At 46.0% G+C, this 18,193-nt stretch overlaps 1 long non-coding RNA gene across 1 annotated transcript; it reads left to right on the top strand.

Annotated features, from left to right (window-relative positions):
* Nucleotides 1-1,215: 1,215 nt before the first annotated feature.
* On the top strand, nucleotides 1,216-3,431 carry LOC149128740 (uncharacterized). The gene is made up of 2 exons (XR_016223455.1): nucleotides 1,216-1,333; nucleotides 3,269-3,431. It is a non-coding gene; the product is annotated as an uncharacterized LOC149128740 (long non-coding RNA).
* The last annotated feature ends 14,762 nt before the right edge of the window (nucleotides 3,432-18,193 follow it).

The following is an 18,193-nucleotide window of genomic DNA, read 5'->3' as shown; positions in this document are numbered from 1 at the left end:
GTTAAATATTGAATCAAGTAGTGAGCTCATTTCCTCTGCCACTTTATTTTTCTTGGAATTAATGATTACCTCATTTATTTTCATTTACTTAGTTTCCTTCATTCTCATTATTAATGTTTCCCAAGCCTTTCTTTAGGATTGCTCAGACTCCTCTCTCACAGGCACCATTAGCGGCTGCCTTGCAGCCCTTTACCTCTTTCCTCAGCCTGGCAAGTCTCCCCCGCTCTCTGGCGTGCATTCCTTTCCACGTGGCTAATGCAGTCTGACTGGTAAGACTCCGTGTTTCGTAGCCAGTGTTACTGAGTGGGTCATGGATGTGCTGAGGTTATATCCCCCAGCCTTGCATATGTGTCTCCCGGGTGTCTTATGCAGAGGCGCACTTCTCATCCATGAGGCCCATTCCTGAAGTCTGTGATGGATTTAGGAAGGAGCCTGGCCGGAACCTTGGAGAGCGGTGGTGTTCCCGGCAGTGTTTTCTTAGAGACCCTTTGGATTAAAGAGCAGCTCTTTATTCCCTGCTGACTTTGGAATGTGCATAGGATGCCCAAAGCTGTCATGCCGTCTTGTAGCTTGAGAAAAGATAGCAAACATGCTGAGGGTGGAACTTTTAGTAGTGTAGGCCTGCTGGATAAATCAGCTTCTGGAGTTGCACTTGCCCAGAACTTCTGGTTATCTGAGAGGATGGACCCAATTTTCCACTTATGTCATTGTTCAAGTGGATCTCAGAAAATTAGAGCCAAAGCATGCCAAGCTAACTGTCTGTGACCGTGATTTGCACGCTGCTCAACACCTTGCATCAGCTAGCATTTCCACTTGCTGCTGGGATTGCCCCGGCTGGCTTTTTTTTTTTTTTTTTTTTTTTTTTTTTTTTTTTTTGACAGGCAGAGTGGACAGTGAGAGAGAGAGAGAGAAAGGTCTTCCTTTGCCGTTGGTTCACCCTCCAATGGCCGCCGCTGCAGCCGGCGCACCGCGCTGATCCAATGGCAGGAGCCAGGATCCAGGTGCTTTTCCTGGTCTCCCATGGGGTGCAGGGCCCAAGCACCTGGGCCATCCTCCACTGCACTCCCTGGCCATAGCAGAGAGCTGGCCTGGAAGAGGGGCAACCGGGACAGAATCCGGCGCCCCGACCGGGACTAGAACCCGGTGTGCCGGCGCCGCAAGGCGGAGGATTAGCCTATTGAGCCACGGCGCCGGCCTAACCCCGGCTGGCTTTCTGGTTGCCCTGAAGAACTACATCCACCATCATCTTGCACCCTCCCTTTGTTCCTCCCCCTTGGAGAGCCTGTTTCTCAGATCCCAAGCATAAAAAGTTCCTGGGAAATGGAACTAAAAGGTAAGTTTATTTTGGTGCAGTTCAAACTTTGATACCTGTGCGTACAAATGGTCTTTAAGCAGTACATGAAAAGTGCTTAGTAACAACAACAACAAAAAAAAAACTGTGGATTTCAAAATTTTTACATGAAAATAAACATCTTCTAAGTGCATTTTCCGTGAACTTTGAAATACCTTCATATTTTGCTTGTGGAATTAGCAGCCTTTTTTGAATTAAAGTACAACCTGTAAGTAACTTCCCAAGGAAGAATGGGTGTGAGGTGGCCTTGTAAAGACCTTCCAGATCTGATTGTCTTTATTCGACTCTTTGGCACCTGGATGTAGAATTGTATTTAATTTTACCACAAATGTGAAGGCAGTGGTCTATATTGTCTTCTGCTTGAGCAGCTGCAGTGGGAGTCCAGGGCCCTATTTACTGTCCTTGGTGTGTGGCACTTTTGGTGGCATAGGGGAGGAATCATCTACAGATTTACAGCATTAAAAGTAATTCCCCAGTTTTTTCATAATTCAGGGTCATGTGCATTGGTATGTGTCAGGTGTGTTTGTTTATTCATGCTGGGCACAGGAACCATTTTAGTGGGAAGAGCCAAACTCTGGGGCCAGTGTTGTACTGTAGCAGTTCAAGCTGCTGCTCTGTGCTCTGGCTGCTCCACTTCCAGTTCAGCTCCCTGCTAACATCTTGGAGAGCAGCAGCAGAAGACGACCCAAGTGCTTGGGCCCTGCCACCCATGTTGGAGACCTGGATGAAGCTCCTGCTTCATGGTTTTCGCCTGGTACAGCTCTAGCTGTTGGAGCTGTCTGGGGAGTGAGCCAGCACATGGAAGATTCTCTCCCTCTCTCTCTTTCAAGTAAAAAAATCAGAAAATAAAAAGGCAAGCCCTACCATTCTGGGAGATGCTTGGTCTGGGTCTGAGGCTTCCCAGGAGAGATTTTTGACTCCTTAAATCTCACAGACTGCCAAGAAAGGGGGCAACTTCTTTTTCCTCACAGTATTCTCTGTCCCTGTGTGGGTGGTTAGCTGTGGATCCTGCTGTTTCACTGGGGGCCTCCAGATGTCAGTGTCTGTAGGCTTTTTATCTGGGGCTGTCTGGTGCCTTCAGAGCAAAATCCACCTGTAGCTGACCTGGCGGTTGCTCAACTCTCGGTATGCAGGTTTTGATTAATCTGCGTGCTTTCAGTACAGGGCCGCTCCCCATGCCCTCCTGCACCTGGGCCCGTAGTCTTGTCAAAGCGAGCAAGCCTAAGTTTGCAGAATGTACCATCAGCCTTCTGCAGTTTAGGCCAGCCTCCTGTTTTCCTTTCCCCGGCTCCCACAAACCTTCCCCAGCAGCTGGCACCTGGGGTTGTTGGAGTTTGCTGGTCTGTCATGGTGAGAATTGATTTGTTGCTTTGCATGCATTGTGGGTATTCAGCCTTCTCAATTTTACTTATCCCCACTGCTTCCTGCTTCCTGTCCAGGTGTTTGTTGTTGTTGCTCACCCACTGATGGCTTCTCTCCTGGTTACTTTATTCTTGTGAGTTTTGTGGTATTTTTATTTCCTAAGCCTTAGACCACTGTTTCTGGATAAACTCAACAATGTGCTATTTTGAAACAGAAATTTACAAATGAATTCAAACAAACTAAAAACAACCTACCTGGATTAATGGAGGGCTTATTTCCCATGGAAGAGTTAGCTGGATCTGACAATGTCCTCAATTGAAAATCTGTATTCTGGTTTTCCATTTGCATTCACTCCGTGCTTTTCTCAGGGATCAGACATTGTATACAAGCAAAGAGAAAGAACCCCATTCCCGCTGTAACTCCTGTGTAACAAGCATTCACATCATTAAATAAGGGCCTCTTGGAGGGAATGGCTTCCTGGGTGACCAAAATGAAAGGCTTGGGTCTTTGATTTTCAGTGAAATTTTGAAAAGATTATATCTTAATTATTTGCAGAATAATCACTTTTAAGAATACGTCTTGGGAAGGTTCGGCCTCGTATGAAACAACGCATGAGAGAACACGGCTCAGCACGGTGGCAGTTCATATGGAGCCCGTCAGCATAAACTGTTTCTAGACCGAAATACTGAACTAAATAAACATAAAATCTGCCATGTGAGCTCTTTCCCCACCTATGGTGTTGGTTACCCCACAGAAACTAACCATGTCCATGTCTACCTTCCTGAACGCAAAACCAGCACTAACCTGCCCCCCATGTCTCCTGACTTTCCCAGACGAATGCTTGAGATTTGCAAATGGACACTTGGAACCGGGAGGACTCTGTGCTCCATGAGTTCCCTGTCCATGAATAGTAACTCAAAGGCTGCTCAGCATTCCAGAGTGTGCAAACAGACTGGTTGCTGGGGCCATGTTTGTACCCAAAACAGTGCCTTGGAAGATACCGCAGATGCTTCCACTCCCATAAAGGAACTGTGTTTGAAATCTTTCATCAAAATATTTTACATGGGGCAGGCTTTTGGCCTATGAGTTAAGAAGTATGTTAGGATGCCTTTGTCCTGCTTCAGAATGCCTTGGTTCAGTTCCTGATTCCATCTTCCCTGCTGATCTTGCCTTTGAGAGGAGGTAGTGATGGCTCAAGTAATTGGCTTCCTGCCGCTCACATTGGAAATCTGATTCAGTCCCTGACTCCCAGCTTCAGCCCTGAGTCCCAGTATTGGAGGAGGGGGACTGGTCAGTCTCTCTTTCTCTGCCTATCAAATATATATGTATATACATAGTAAAGTTTTAGCCAGTTTTTAAACATGGACACATCCCTTGATGAAGTAGACAAAAAGAGCTGCAAAAATGGAATAAGAGTCTTTGTCCCATGCTTTCTTGTTCATAGGGAGTTAATTATATGTTGGGAGGAAATGGTTAGCTCTTGGTTGTGCCTGATAAGAGTTGAGTACTTGAATGGAAGGTGAAAGGAGTCTGGTAAGGTCGTGAGAATCATCTGACTTTGTGTTCTTGAAGACTGCAATCAAGCAGAATGAATAATTTAGATACTTTAAATGACTTCCAGATGCTTGAAAGCAGACTCTCCTATTAGATAGAGGTCCTGTTGCATTTCAAACTCACAGTCTTATCAATACACCTACCAGTGGAGACGTACTAACAGTGTTACTGCCTTCAGCAGTAGGTGGTAATAGAAAGAACTGTGAGTTGTAAAGACTTGTGTAAGAGTAGGAAAGCACTTTTGAGGAAACTGACACGATGTGGGCCTTGTTTTTCTTGCCAGACCAACTCTTCTGTCCCATCTGTGTTGTTCCACATCTTAGATTTGCTGGAATCCACTCTGCGGGTAATAGTAACCTTGTGGGTGTATGTTGTCTGGCTGGCACCCCTCAAGGTGTTCCCCTCCTCCACCCACATTTGCAGACCCCTTCTTGGAGTGGAGTGGTCATGTCCTGACCTGCCTAGAATGGGGGCACGTGACTCCGCTCTCCCGCATCACAGCACTCTCTTCCCTTGGCCACGGTGATCAGCTCATGGATAAAACGCTTCTGATCAATATGTGACATCAAATTCAGAAGCTGGCGTGGGGCTGAAACCACAGCATTTGAAATTCTGGGGTGTCTGTGAGGAAAATGGTGAAATATACCCTGCCTTGCTCTGAGGGCCCAAGCTCCTTGCACCATGGCCTGGAGCTGCCTGTCTGCGCTGTCTCGGGTTTCATCAAGACACATCTTAGCGAGTCCTTCAGGGTGTCTCTTACAGTCAGTCACCCATTAGTATGGCCATTGTTGAAAAGGCAGGTTTTTTTTTTCTTAGTGATGTGGAAAATAATGGGGCTTAGAGTCAAATCATGTTACAGGTGGTAAAATACAACCTTCCACACTTTTCTTCCGTTGGTTCATTCCCCAAATGGTCGCAACAGCCAGAGCTGCACTGATCTGAAGCCAGGAGCCAGGTGCTTCCTCCTGGTCTCCCACGCGGGTGCAGGGGTCCAAGGACTTCAGCCATCTTCTGCTTTCCCAGGCCATAGCAGAGAGCTGGACTGGAAGAGGAGCAGCCGGGACTAGAACCGGTACCCACATGGGATGCCAGTGCTACAGGCAGAGGATTAACCTCCTGTGCCATGGCGCCGGCCCCCCTTCCATGCTTTTGTTTGCTCCTCAATCTACGTAGTCTGATTCACATTTTTTAAAAAATCAGGATTGATTTGAGAAGCAGAAACGAATGAACTCCTATGTGCCAATCACTCCCCAAATTCCTGTGATGGTGGGTGCTGGGCCAAAGCCATGGCTGGGAAGGAGGAACTCAACCCGGGTCTCGGTGTGGGTGGCAAGAACCCAATTACCTCAGCCATCACTGCTGCCCCCAGGGTGTGCGTCAGCCAGAAGCTGGAATCAGGCACCGGAGCCAGGCTCGCACCCATGCCCTCCAGTATGGACAGTAGGCATCCTAGCCGGGTTCTTACTCAGTAGGCCAATGCCCATCTCAGGGTTGCTTTTGGTAGTAGCTTTTTACCCTCCTCACTGATTTTCTTTACTGCTGGACCCTTCTAGAAGTGAGCAGAGTTAGGATGCAGTGTCTTCTGCTACATACAAGACACAAATCAGAGCTTTTGGAAAGTGAAAATGAGGTAAAATTAGAGGCTTGGAAGCACATTGTGATCTAAAGCCTGGCTCTGTAGCCGAGTGGTCTTGGGCAAGTTACATCACTTCCCTGCTTCTGTTTTCTCATTTATGTCATGATATGTATGTTTCACTGTATGTTTGTAAGGCTTCATTGGATGGATGTGACACCTCAAACTGGACATGGCTCCCAGATGGAGCTCACTCTCAAAGCCAGTCTTCCATGTGGGCTGGCAAAACTGCAGACTTGGGGCTTCCTGGAAAGGCCCTGTAGTGGGACTCCTGAGCAGAGACACACCACGGCCAGGAGGCAGTTTATCATGCAGCCTCAGACTCAGTTGGATTCGTATCCAGAAAGCCTGAGCCCCAAACAAAGACGGGTGTATCCTTATATATGGTGTCAGCCTCTCTGTCTACCTTGTATGGCTACCTGCGTACATTTGATTGGCTATTCTAATGTTACTTGGCGGCCACAGGAACTGATGCAACACTGGCATGTGTATGCAGTTACTGCTGCACACTGTCTAGCCAGGGCTAACACCATTGCTCTGTACTAACAAGCAGAACCTAACAGATAATAACTACAGTTGAAGTATTCACAGACAAACAGATAATGACCACATTCCATTCCCAGGGTAAGTTTCTTTTTCTCTGTCTGACCTTGGAGAGGCCTCTACCACAACCCCTGTGGCAACTCTGAAAGTCATGACTTTAAAATATAAGTTCTCAGGGCTGGCATTGTGGCGCAAAGGGTTAAGTCATAGCCTGCAAGGCTGGCATGCCATATGGTTGCTGGTCAAGTCCTGGCTGATCCGCTTCTGACCAGCTCCCTACTAATGTGTCTGGGAAAGCAGCAAAAGATGGCCCAAGTCCTTGAACCCCATAACCCATGTGGAAGACAGATGAAGTGCCTGGCCTAGCCCTGGCCATTGTGGCCATCTGGGGAGTAATCCAGTGGAAGAAAGATACATATCTCTTTTCTGTCTGTCTCTCTCCCTCTCCCTTTCTGTGTACCTCTGCCTTTCAAATAAATGAAAATAAATATTAAAAAAATAATAAAAATAGAAGTTCTCATCCCTGCCGTTTTTCACGTCGAATTTTTCAGTGGTCTCTAAACATCTATTGGCTAAGCAAGTCCATAGAAATGTGCCTGAATTCATTATCACTTTTAAGTAGATTTTTTAGTCTCAAACACTGGTTGTGTACATTTCAAAAGTAGTCAAACATTAGCCCCTGGCCTTAATACAGCCACAGATGTACTTTTTACTTACTAAGCAAGAACATAGAAATGTCCGTGAATTCATTATCACTCTTAAATAAATGTTTTACAATTTTGTTTATTTATTTATTTTTTGTCCAAGATCTCCCATTCAGTCTCCCATCCACTGGTTCACTCTCCGGATGCCCACAGGGGCCAGGGCCAGGGCTGGGAGCTGTTGCTAGGAACAGAATTACTTGGGCCATCACTACTGCTTTCCAGGGTCTGCATTGTTGGAAATCGGAAGGCAAGAGCCAGAGCTGGGATCAACCACAGTTGGGTGTCTTAAGCGCTAGGTTAAAGGCTGCTGCCTTTGTTTGCAATATGCTGGCTGTGAACATTTGACAGTTAGCCAGCATTTCATTTACAGAAAGTGATTGGAGCAAGAAAATAAAGTTTGCAGGCTTCTTGAAATCAAATCACTTATGCCTACAGGTTAGGAAGCAGAGGATGAAACACTTGAGCTTTATAGACTCCTTTAAAAATGCAAATAACCCTGGGAAGAATATCACCTTTAGCTGCTGCCTCTCATCAACACCTGGCTGGGAAGTCTGTAAACTTGCTCTGGTGGATGGCAGAGAGCTAGAAAGGTTTCTCTTCCTTGGAGAAGAGAAGGGGGTAAAGAGAATCACTTCCCTGGCCTGATAGGCTCAAGCACAGCGGAAGTGGAGGGCATCAAGGTAGATCATGGTCTTGGCAAACGGAGGTGGAGTTTAGATCAATGTCTGGAGACAGCAAAGAGCCAGGACTCCTTTTGATTTGGGAAAGCTTAGATAATTTTAAGTTCATGAGCTGGAAGCTGCATCCCCCCTTTGCTCTGTGTTGCCATGTTCACCTACCTGTCAGTCAGGGGACCCCTCCCCAGGAAGTACCTCCTCTTACCCAGGACGTGGGGGTGGCACCACGCAAAACTTCCGTTTTTCCAAGCGCATAAAAAGCTAGGAAGAACGCCATGCACTCTCTTCTCCACGTGGACTCAGGACTAGCAGAGCAGAGTATGATAATTCCCTTTCTTTGGCCCCGTTCTTCCTTGATAAAGCCCTAATAGGCCTGTGTATTTTTCTCACTTTGTAAAGTTTATCACACTGCATGCCGTGTTTGGACCTGTATTTAGCATTCTCTAAAAGGCGAGAACCTGGAAAGTTAATTTAGGCCCAAACCCAGCCCTTGATATCTGGGGGAACAGGGACACTGTTGGACTCTGCCCAGCAGGTGAGCCTGGTCCTCAGTTTCCTCATCTATTAAAGAAAAAGAAACACCTGCCTCCATAAACTTGCTTTACAAAGGGCCCTTGTTAATTAAAGATCTTAATTGATTTTATTCTGTGTTCTAGAATTGGTCAATACTTCATTCCAGGAAATCGAATCAATATTCCAATAAGCTGAGAAGAACTTGGCTGATTCTTTTTTTCAGAGACTTATTTTTTTATTTGAAAGTTTAACAGAGAGTGAGAGATGGAGATAGAGATTGATCTGAGCAAGAGATTTTTCCATCTGCTGATTCACTTTACATGGCCACAGCAGCCAGGGTTGGGCCAAGCCAGGAGCCAGGAACCCCAGCCTGGTCTCCCAGGCGGGTGGCAGGGGCCCAACTACTTGGACCATCTTTTCCAGCCTTCTCAGGTACAGTAACAAGGCACTGTACTGGAAACGGAACAGCCGGGCAGCGGGGCCTTGAATTTCCTATACGGGATGTCACAAGTGGTGGCTTAACCCATTGCGCCGCCAAGCCAGCCCGGAGGCTGGACTTAGAGAAGGGCTGCAGAAAGCAAAACAAAAGGCACATTGGTCATTTCAAAGCTAATTTCTACAAAGACTGTTAAAGGTTCCCTCCAATGTGAGAGAGAGTTGAGAGGCAAGCAGTGAAAAGTCCTTGGGTTTGTCTTCCAAAGATCTGGCTTTGCTGCTTGACCTGGTTCTGACCAGGAGCATGGGAGAGTCACAATCTTTAGGAACCTCTTGTCTTACCTTTAAAAGTAGGGAAACCAGGGCCAGCGCTGTGACGTAGCGGTTAAAGCCGCCACCTGCAGTGCCAGCATCCCATATGGGCGCCAGTTCTAGTTCCAGCTGCTCCTCTTCCAGTCCAGCTCTCTGCTGTGGCCTGGGAAAGCAGTGAAAGATGGCCTAAGTGCTTGGACACCTACACCCACGTGGGAGACCCGGAAGAAACTTCTGGCTCCTAGCTTCAGATTGGCACAGTTCCAGCTGTTGTGGCCAATTGGGGCGTGAATCAGCGAATGGAAGACCTCTTTCTCTCTGCCTCTGCCTCTCCTCCTCTCTCTATGTAACTCCAACTTTCAAATAAATAAATCTTTTTTTTTTTTTTTTGAAAGGTAGGGAAAGCACTGGATGTCTCAGTGAGTTTGGGTCAGACTTGGTAAGCTTGTGTACGAGGATGTGAAGATGCCTTGTAAACCTTTGCCGGTGCTTCCCCAGATGGCTCAGCTATTCCTTAACTCATTGGCTTTCAAGTCTCAGGGTTGCAGTTCACAAATTGAAAAGAAAGAAACCGACAGGCGTTTGATGCAGTGATTATACCACTGCCTCACGTGAACACATCTCGTATGGGAGTCCCTGGTTCAAGTTCCGGCTCCTCCACTTCCCATCCAGCTTCCTACTTATGCACACCCTGGGAGGCAACCATGATGGCTCAAGTACTTGAGTCCCTGCCACCTGTGTGGGGGCTGCTTCAGCTTGGCCCAGTCCTTGCTGTTGTGGCTATTTGGAAAGTCAATCAGCAGATGGAAGTTTCGCTCCTCGAATTCAAAAAACCAAAAAAGAAACAGTCATCTTTACTGCTGCTAAGTAAAATCATCCAAAACCTAGATACAGGGCACAGAGATGGACCTCACTGACAGACGTAGCATGGTCTGAAAATCCATGGTGCTGCTGTGTTTCAGGTAGTGTAACTTTGTTTGATATACTCTTCTGTTAGTTAAGGACTAGAATCTGCAGAGGTGGATAAAAATGTGTAGAATATTAGTTGCAAAATGGTTTCTGTCCCCATAGTAGAGCCAGCTCCAAAGATCACAGTTCCATGGAATATTTTACTCAACGAAATGTAATAGTCATTGACTATTTCCTGGTACTTAATTAACTGCAATCTTGTATCAGTAGTCTTGTTTTCATTGAAGTATATCAGACTGCTTTATCTTCCTCTGAGCTTGCCTTACTATCCTGCTTGCTTCATACAGAAATGCAGTGCATGGCATTTTGATTGATAATGGACCAGATACATGGTGGCCATTACGATTATATTATGTGGTCTAAATACATTGTGGTATTTGCCTGACTTCTGTTCTCAGAGTTGTTGAGAAACTTCAGTGAAAAGACTTGACACTAGAAAGTTGTTGTTTTTGTGTTGCTCTTTAGATGTTATTATGTGTTATTTTGCAACCTGTTAATACAACAAAATGTAGGAAATTCATTCCCTCCTAAAAGGTAACAGCCAGTTAATGCCCATTTCCAAATAGCAGTGCAAGTCTGTTTGCACTTACCATTTTGTTGTCAACTACAATATGATGTGACTACTCTATGCAAGGCTATTTTGTTACATCCTAATTGCATTTTAAATTTAGTTTATTTTAAAGAAAACTTGAGGGATTTACGATTTTAGTTACTGAATAACATTAAAGCCTCTCACCAGCTTGAGACTTTTAAGTGAAATTTTATAATTGAGGAAAGCATGGAGCTGATGGAAGAATTTCCTCTTGCTAATTAGAAAACCCAAATCAGGTAATTTTGCCCATATGCAACGTACTTGAGAATTGTTTGAATCGAGAAAAGCTGTAAAAGAGAGACAACACTAAGGGAAGGTTTATTGCAAGACTTAGGTGGGCGTAAAATAAAGTGATACTTCTCTGAAAATGAGCAGCAAGCTATATCCCAGGAGGAGGTTCCTAAGGGAAAATTCTGCCCAGACCAGAAGCACAGTCAGAAAAAGACATGAAATTCCAGCAAGTGGGGAAGAGGAATTTGCAGCCCATATTTAAACGATCACCAATAAAAATCAGAAAGAAAATACAACGTGCCAACATGCGATAGTTCTTTAAATCTGTTTCCTTTTCTCATACATAAGGTCATGTCTGTCTTCAGCTCAACCTAATGTCTAGGCTCATTCCCTGTGAGCCCAAGGCATCCTTCTCTTTCTCTTCCAGTGATGCAGTTGCTGCCTGCTGCTGCATTCTCGCCTTCCGGCCTGCCCCAGGTATGCCAGCCACTTGGCTGGCAGTGCAGGGGGAGGCAAAGCCAGAAGGAGGAGCAGCAGTTCCAGGAGTAACCTCCAGGGACAGGGAGTCCCAGCCCTCGTGTAGCAGAACCAAGGTGAAGAGAGATTTTTCTGACATGTTGCATGGTTTGATTCAGTCGCGCTACGAATACTGATTGCAGAGACCCTGTTGTGGCCTCAGGACTACCACAAGCAATGCTGGGAAAGGAAGCTTTAGGCGGTGGGCAGCTCTCCATGATTCCCAAATGGGTTCCAGGGGCCCAGACACTTGGGTCATCAGTCATCTGCTGTCTTCCCAGCTGGGGAGGGGCACAGGACCGCAGTGGTCCTTTGAAACCACTGAATGTTGTAGTAATGAACCCCACCTCCACACTGGCATCCCTTGAGGGGTTTTAAAACACACCCGGGGCAGGTGTTCGGCCTAATGGTTACTGCCCACACGCCATCTCAAAGTGTCTAGGTTTGACTCCTGCCTCCAGCTCCTGGTGATGTAGACCCTGGGAGGCAGCAGGTGATCAAGTATTTGGGGTTCCGCCAAAGTGAGAGACCTGCACCGAGTTCCTGGCTCCCAGCTTTGGACAGTCTTTGTGGGCATTTAGGAGTGAACTAGGCCGGCGCCACAGCTCACTAGGCTAATCCTCCGCCTGCGGTGCCGGCACACCGGGTTCCAGTCCCGGTCGGGGCGCCGGATTCTGTCCCGGTTGCCCCTCTTCCAGGCCAGCTCTCTGCTATGGCCCGGGAGGGCAGTGGAAGATGGCCCAAGTCCTTGGGCCCTGCACCAGCATGGGAGACCAGGAGGAAGCACCTGGCTCCTGGCTTCGGACGAGTGCGGTGCACCCGCCGCGGCGGCCATTGGAGGGTGAGCCAACGGCAAAAGGAAGACCTTTCTCTCTGTGTGTCCATTCTGCCTGTCAAAAAATAAAAAAAAATTTAAAAAAGGAGTGACCTAGTGGATGGGAGCTAGCTCATGCTCTGACTCTCAAAAACAACAAAATCAAAACACTCATTCCTGGGCCGCATCTCCAGGAATTACAAGGTTATACACATTTTCCATGAACTTTTAAAAAATATTAGCATATCAACTACATTGGTTTTAATTTTTAAAATTTTATTAAATTTTTATTTATTTAAAAATATGTTTTATTTTTTAGACTAAGATCGATTTCCACTGGTTCACTCCCCAGATACCTGCAACAGCCAGGACTGGGCCATGCAGAAGCCAGGAACTGTTAATTCAATCTGGGTCTGCTTTGTAGATGGTGGAGACCCAGGTACTTGAGCCATCACCTGCTGTCTAGGGTGGCATTACCAGGAAGCTGGTTCGGATAGTAGAGCCAGGGCTCAAGCCTAAGCACTCTGATCTCAAGCGTTTGTTGACTTAATCGAAGTGCCAAATGCCCACCCTTTCCGTGAAATTTTTGAAGATCCTCTTGTGTTTACTTGATCTGGGTTACAGCCGGGGTATCCGGTTGGTACAAGGCCTGTTGCAGATTCTAATGCATAGCCACAGTAGAAAACCTCTGATCTAACCTAGCCCAGAGGTGTGAGATGACTGGCATAGAGGGTCAGAGGGAGGTCCATTTAAGCACTGTTCAAATGCCTGGCACGCCTTGAAAGCTGCTTAAGGCTGGGGACAGTGCCAGGTTAATTGTGGCACACCCTTGTCGATGGCACAGGATGTGTGGTGCTGTAAGCAGGCATCTGCTCCCCAATCACTAACAGAGAGCTCGCTGCAGCTCATCAGTTCCCCTAACAAGATTTTCCTTGGTGACAGCGAAACAGATCATTTTAATTAGCATTAGATAATGAATTTAAATGACATCGCAGTAATTCCAAAATCTCCCTTAACTGCCCTAAATAACATCATGTACGAGGTACTCTAGTGGGATTTATTGTTGAGAAATACCAGTGGCAGGCACACAGCTGAACAGGCTCCCTACGTGGCATTGTTCTCCTTGGCTTTTCCCTGAGTGTAGGCAGGCTGGAACTACAGTCAGAGCTGCAGACACTCGGATGTCCTCCCTTTGACCTGTGCACTTCTCATCCGTTTGTCCCCAGGATGTGGCTGTAGCCCTGAGCGCAGACCTGGGTCACAGGCAGTTTGTTGCCTTATCTCCTGAGAAGCCCTCTCCACTCAGAAAGGCTGGAAGGTCCCCTATCTTCCTCCTTGTTCTTGGCTCTGCTTTCTGAGATTCATTCTAGGCCCTTCTGTGCCAAGCCAAACCTCTCCAGGGATACTGTAAGGGATACTGGGAAAGAGCATTCCGCTCCGGGGCTGGGAAAGAATGCAGTGTCCATGTGGCCCTGCAAGGTCTTGCCAGCAGGGGCCCCTGCCCCTGTGTTTCTGTGACTGCACCACTGGATGTTTGGGATTCACATTTCTTTGAAAGAAAAGAAAGAGAAAAATCTTGGCGCCCGTTAGGCCCTTCGACCACAGGCATGCCCATCATGTTGTTTTGGAATGAGTGTCTCCAGGCCATATTGTGATTTTGAGAGAGGGTCTCCGCCCTCTCTTCCTAACCAGCCGAGGCTCACTGTAGACCTTCAGGGCTTGGGGATAACATGGATGCATACTAACATGAAATTAGCTGAACGCAACACTCCTGTGCTCCAACTTTTTCTTGCCTTTTGCACATAAATTTCATCAAGTGAGATGGGGGAGAGACAATGGCTTAATGGATATTCTACGGGCCATGATAAAGTACTAATTTTTTTTGTTTCTTTAACAAAATAGAATTTTGGAATTACAGGGCTCTATAGCACTACCATAAATCACATTTCATATTTTTCATATTTATTTGAAAGGCATGGTTACAGAGAGGGGGAGTGAGAGAAACCTTCCATCTGCTGGTTCACTCCCCAGATGGCTGCCATGACTGGAGCCAGACAAATCCAAAGCCAAGAGCCAGGGGGTGGCTTCTGGGTCTCCCTTGTGGGTGCAGGGGCCCAAATACTTAAGCCATCCCCCACTTTTTTCCCCAGGTGCATTAGCAGGGAGCTGGATGGAAAGTGGAGCTACTGAGACTTGAACCAGCACCCATATGGGATACCAGCACCACAGGCAGAGGCTTTACCCAATACACCACAGTGCTGGCCTCCATTTCATATTTCTTAAAGTGAGAATGTGCTCTGACACCAGCTAACTGCCAAACAACTTTGGTACTAATTACCAGACCCCAGGTTGAAGGCATGATCATCAGGTATCCCAAGACCACTGACACTTGCGGCTCCCGTGGCTGCAAATTCAGGGATTACCATAACACTTTGAGGTTTTTTTTTTTAAAGGGTACAAATTGGGACCAGCCAAATAAAGTGATACACAGGTCAAGGTCTGGGAGTGTCCCAGTATGGAGCTTACAGGCCGTGTTCCTGGAAATCAGTGTGCATCACTCTCTGGCCCATTGACAGATTCTCCAGCTAGCAGGTTCCATTCAGCTCCCTGTTGAGTTTTTATTGCGATTTCATTATGTGAGGATGACTGAATTGTTAGCCATGTGATAGAAGGCAATCTCCAGCCCCTAGGCCTCCCCTAGAGGTCACGCTGCCTCTGAGGACCAGCACCCATCCTGAGTCACCTCCTCTCTTGACATAAACTCAGGTGGGAGCCAAGCGTTGAGTGAATAAGAGAGGCATGTCTATTATTTGGGAAATTCCATAGATGCAGAGTCTCCTTTGGAATCAAGGACAAAAACTAATCAAATTCTTTATTAGACAATTAATAAACAACAAGATGATTCAACTAAATGTGCTTATTTGATAGTGGTAGGAAAGAGTCAGGTGCTGTCACCAACGCACCCACTATGCTCCAATGTAAATGCAACTGATTGGTTCTTCCAGTCCCCATGAACCCCCACAGAAACCTGGACAGGGTTTTGAGATGCTAGTGTTTACAATTGCATTCTTTAGTATAGTGTTGTTCACTATCAGTTATATTTTATGTTGATATGTACATATCTATGCCCCCAAACATGTTTCAGATAACACACTTTATAGCTAATTTTCCAGGTGATTGTGCTGAGTGCAGTTTTTGCCTTACTCTTTGGTTTAGAGCCTAGCTTCTATGTAAAATACTATTCCACTAGACAATATTGCAAGCAAAGTCTCGTAGCCTTCCAAAAGTTTGATCATCCAAACACTGTTGAACATTCCCGATGATGTGGGATTCTCTGATTTAAGAATCAGCACATTGGGGTCGGTGCTGTGGCACAAAAGGTTAAGATGCTGTGTGCAGTGCCAGCATGCCATATGGATGCCAGTTCAAATCCCGGCTGCTCCACTTCCAATTCAGCTCTCTGCTGGTGTGCCTGGGAAAGCAGCAAAAGATGGCACAAGTGCTTGGGCACCTGCACCCATGTGGGAGACCCGGAAGGAGCTCCTGGCTTCTGCCTGGCCCAGCCCTGGCCATTGCAGCCATTTGGGGAGTAAACCAGCAGATGGACGATGTCTGTCTCCAATTCTGACTTTGAAATAAATTAAAAAAAAAAAAAAATCCATCCCATTTTTGGGCAGCCCTCATAGTTAGCAGTTTCTCATCTTAAGCCTACATCTGCCCCCAGCCTCTGACTTTATCCTCTGGAGTCACACAGAAGACGTTCTACTCTTTGAAGAGAAGAACGTTTGAAAACACAGATCCTGTATCCCCCTAAGTCTCCTTTTCTCCAAAATAAACATTCCTTGGTTTCTTCAGTCCTTTGTCATAAATTCTTCTACATGTTTTAGGACATCCCGATCAGCCTTGGATATTTAATGTTCTTGTAGAGTACAGTGCCAAGAATAGAATCCAATACTCCAGGGATAGTTAAACAATTATAGCATAGTTAGTATATTTCTTAATCTGGTGCTCAATGTCTATTAAGTCGGTCATGCTAAAATTATACTTTGGTTCATTGAATTTCACTTCTATCTTTTTCACAGATCAGGCCAATGTATTTGGTGGACACATCGTGTCTTTGAAAGCCCAGAACCCTTCCCCCTTTCTCCTCGTGACTAAATCATGATTTTTCTTTGGCTCTCTGTTTCCCCACTCTCAGTCTCCAAACCCAGAGATGAAAACAAATCCCAGAGCGGATCAATCTGAGCTTTCCATTCCCTTCATCAAAGTTTGTAGATCTTTGGGTTAATAAACTGTTGGGGGCCGGCGCCGCGGCTCACTAGGCTAATCCTCCGCCTAGCGGCGCCGGCACACCGGGTTCTAGTCCCGGTCGGGGCGCCGGATTCTGTCCCGGTTGCCCCTCTTCCAGGCCAGCTCTCTGCTGTGGCCAGGGAGTGCAGTGGAGGATGGCCCAGGTGCTTGGGCCCTGCACCCCATGGGAGACCAGGAAAAGCACCTGGCTCCTGGCTCCTGCCATCGGATCAGCGCGGTGCGCCGGCCGCAGCGCGCCAGCCGCGGCGGCCATTGGAGAGTGAACCAACGGCAAAGGAAGACCTTTCTCTCTGTCTCTCTCTCTCACTGTCCACTCTGCCTGTCAAAAAAAAAAATAAAAAAAAAATAAATAAATAAATAAATAAACTGTTGGGGCAGAGAGAGATTCTTTTTCTCTGGTGTCACAATGCTATAAACTCAGGTTACCCCTGAATAAAGCTAACATTGCATCCTTTATTATTATATGCAATAAGGAGACTGAGTCTTTTTAACATGTGAATCCAGCTTCCCAGATTTAACTAGACTTTTCAGTTTGTCAAAAATAAAACCAGATCAAGTTAGAAAAATTTTAAAGTTTATTATCATATGATAAGAGAAAGTACAGATTGCAGTCTGAGAGACGTCAAAAGTGGTAAAGAACTCAGCTCACAAGAGGAAGAGCCCAATATACAAAGCACAAATAAGAGTGGGGGGTTCCCTTTTGTGCTTGACTGCTTGAAACTTACATTCTTCTTAGGGCAGCAGTGCAGCTAGCTAGCTCAGTTGTTTGTAGCTGATTAGCAAGGAATCTTAAGGTCATGTTGACTTGGGAAAGCTAGACATTTGCTTCTGGTTAGAGCTAGTGTTTCAGGAACATCAGGATACATTTGTAGGCTTCGGTTACACAGCTGTGGTGGTTTTTCCACCTTCTAAAATGTCTATCTTTAGCCATCTCCCCTGTTTTGGTCATTCTCTCACTGAAACTGTGAGTATGGCCAACTAGTAAGTGTTACTGTCAGCCACATCTTGTCATTTCCTTCCCCTACGGTCCTCTAAGTGTTGAGTATTAGGGTTCCAATGGGTTGTTTTCTGATGACAAAAGCTTATATGGTTTTCTGTCATTTAACTCTCATGGAAATCATCTGCTGAGTTAATGGCTTCCCAAGAGCACTTGGGCCTCTTGAGAGAATACAATGCATGGGGATACTATCACTATGATGAAAAGGAGTATAATAGCAAGAGTGCAAATATCCCAAAGTCAGGGTCCCCAAAAGCCAAGATGGAGCAAGTTGAACAAATCAACTGACTGAGCTTCTCTAATTAGGTGAGATTCTGGGTACAATTCATGAGTTACAAAGGTATTGATAAGTGATCTTTCTGATTCACTCTCAGGTGTAGGAAGAATGCTCTCACAAAAGAATGAAACTGAGAACTTCTTTGTATAATTGGGTTTTGAAGCAAATGAGAAACTTGTTTATGGGTTTTATTTTTTGGACAAATGATCCCACATTAGGAATTTACCTGGCATCTAGAAAGTCATACTTAGTTATTTAGAGTGAGAGAGAACACAGACTACTGTGTCTAGACTGAGTGGACAACCTTGATATAATTACAACACAGAAAAGTAACCCAGTATTATTATTATTTTTTTTTTTTGACAGAGTGGACAGTGAGAGACAGACAGAAAGGTCTTCCTT

The sequence above is a fragment of the Oryctolagus cuniculus genome, chromosome 1 (assembly GCF_051225735.1).
Source record: "Oryctolagus cuniculus isolate XC-2025 breed Fujian yellow rabbit chromosome 1, ASM5122573v1, whole genome shotgun sequence".
Lineage (NCBI taxonomy): Eukaryota > Metazoa > Chordata > Mammalia > Lagomorpha > Leporidae > Oryctolagus > Oryctolagus cuniculus.
Note: the sequence above shows the minus strand (reverse complement) of the source record. Positions and strands in the feature narration are given on the sequence as shown.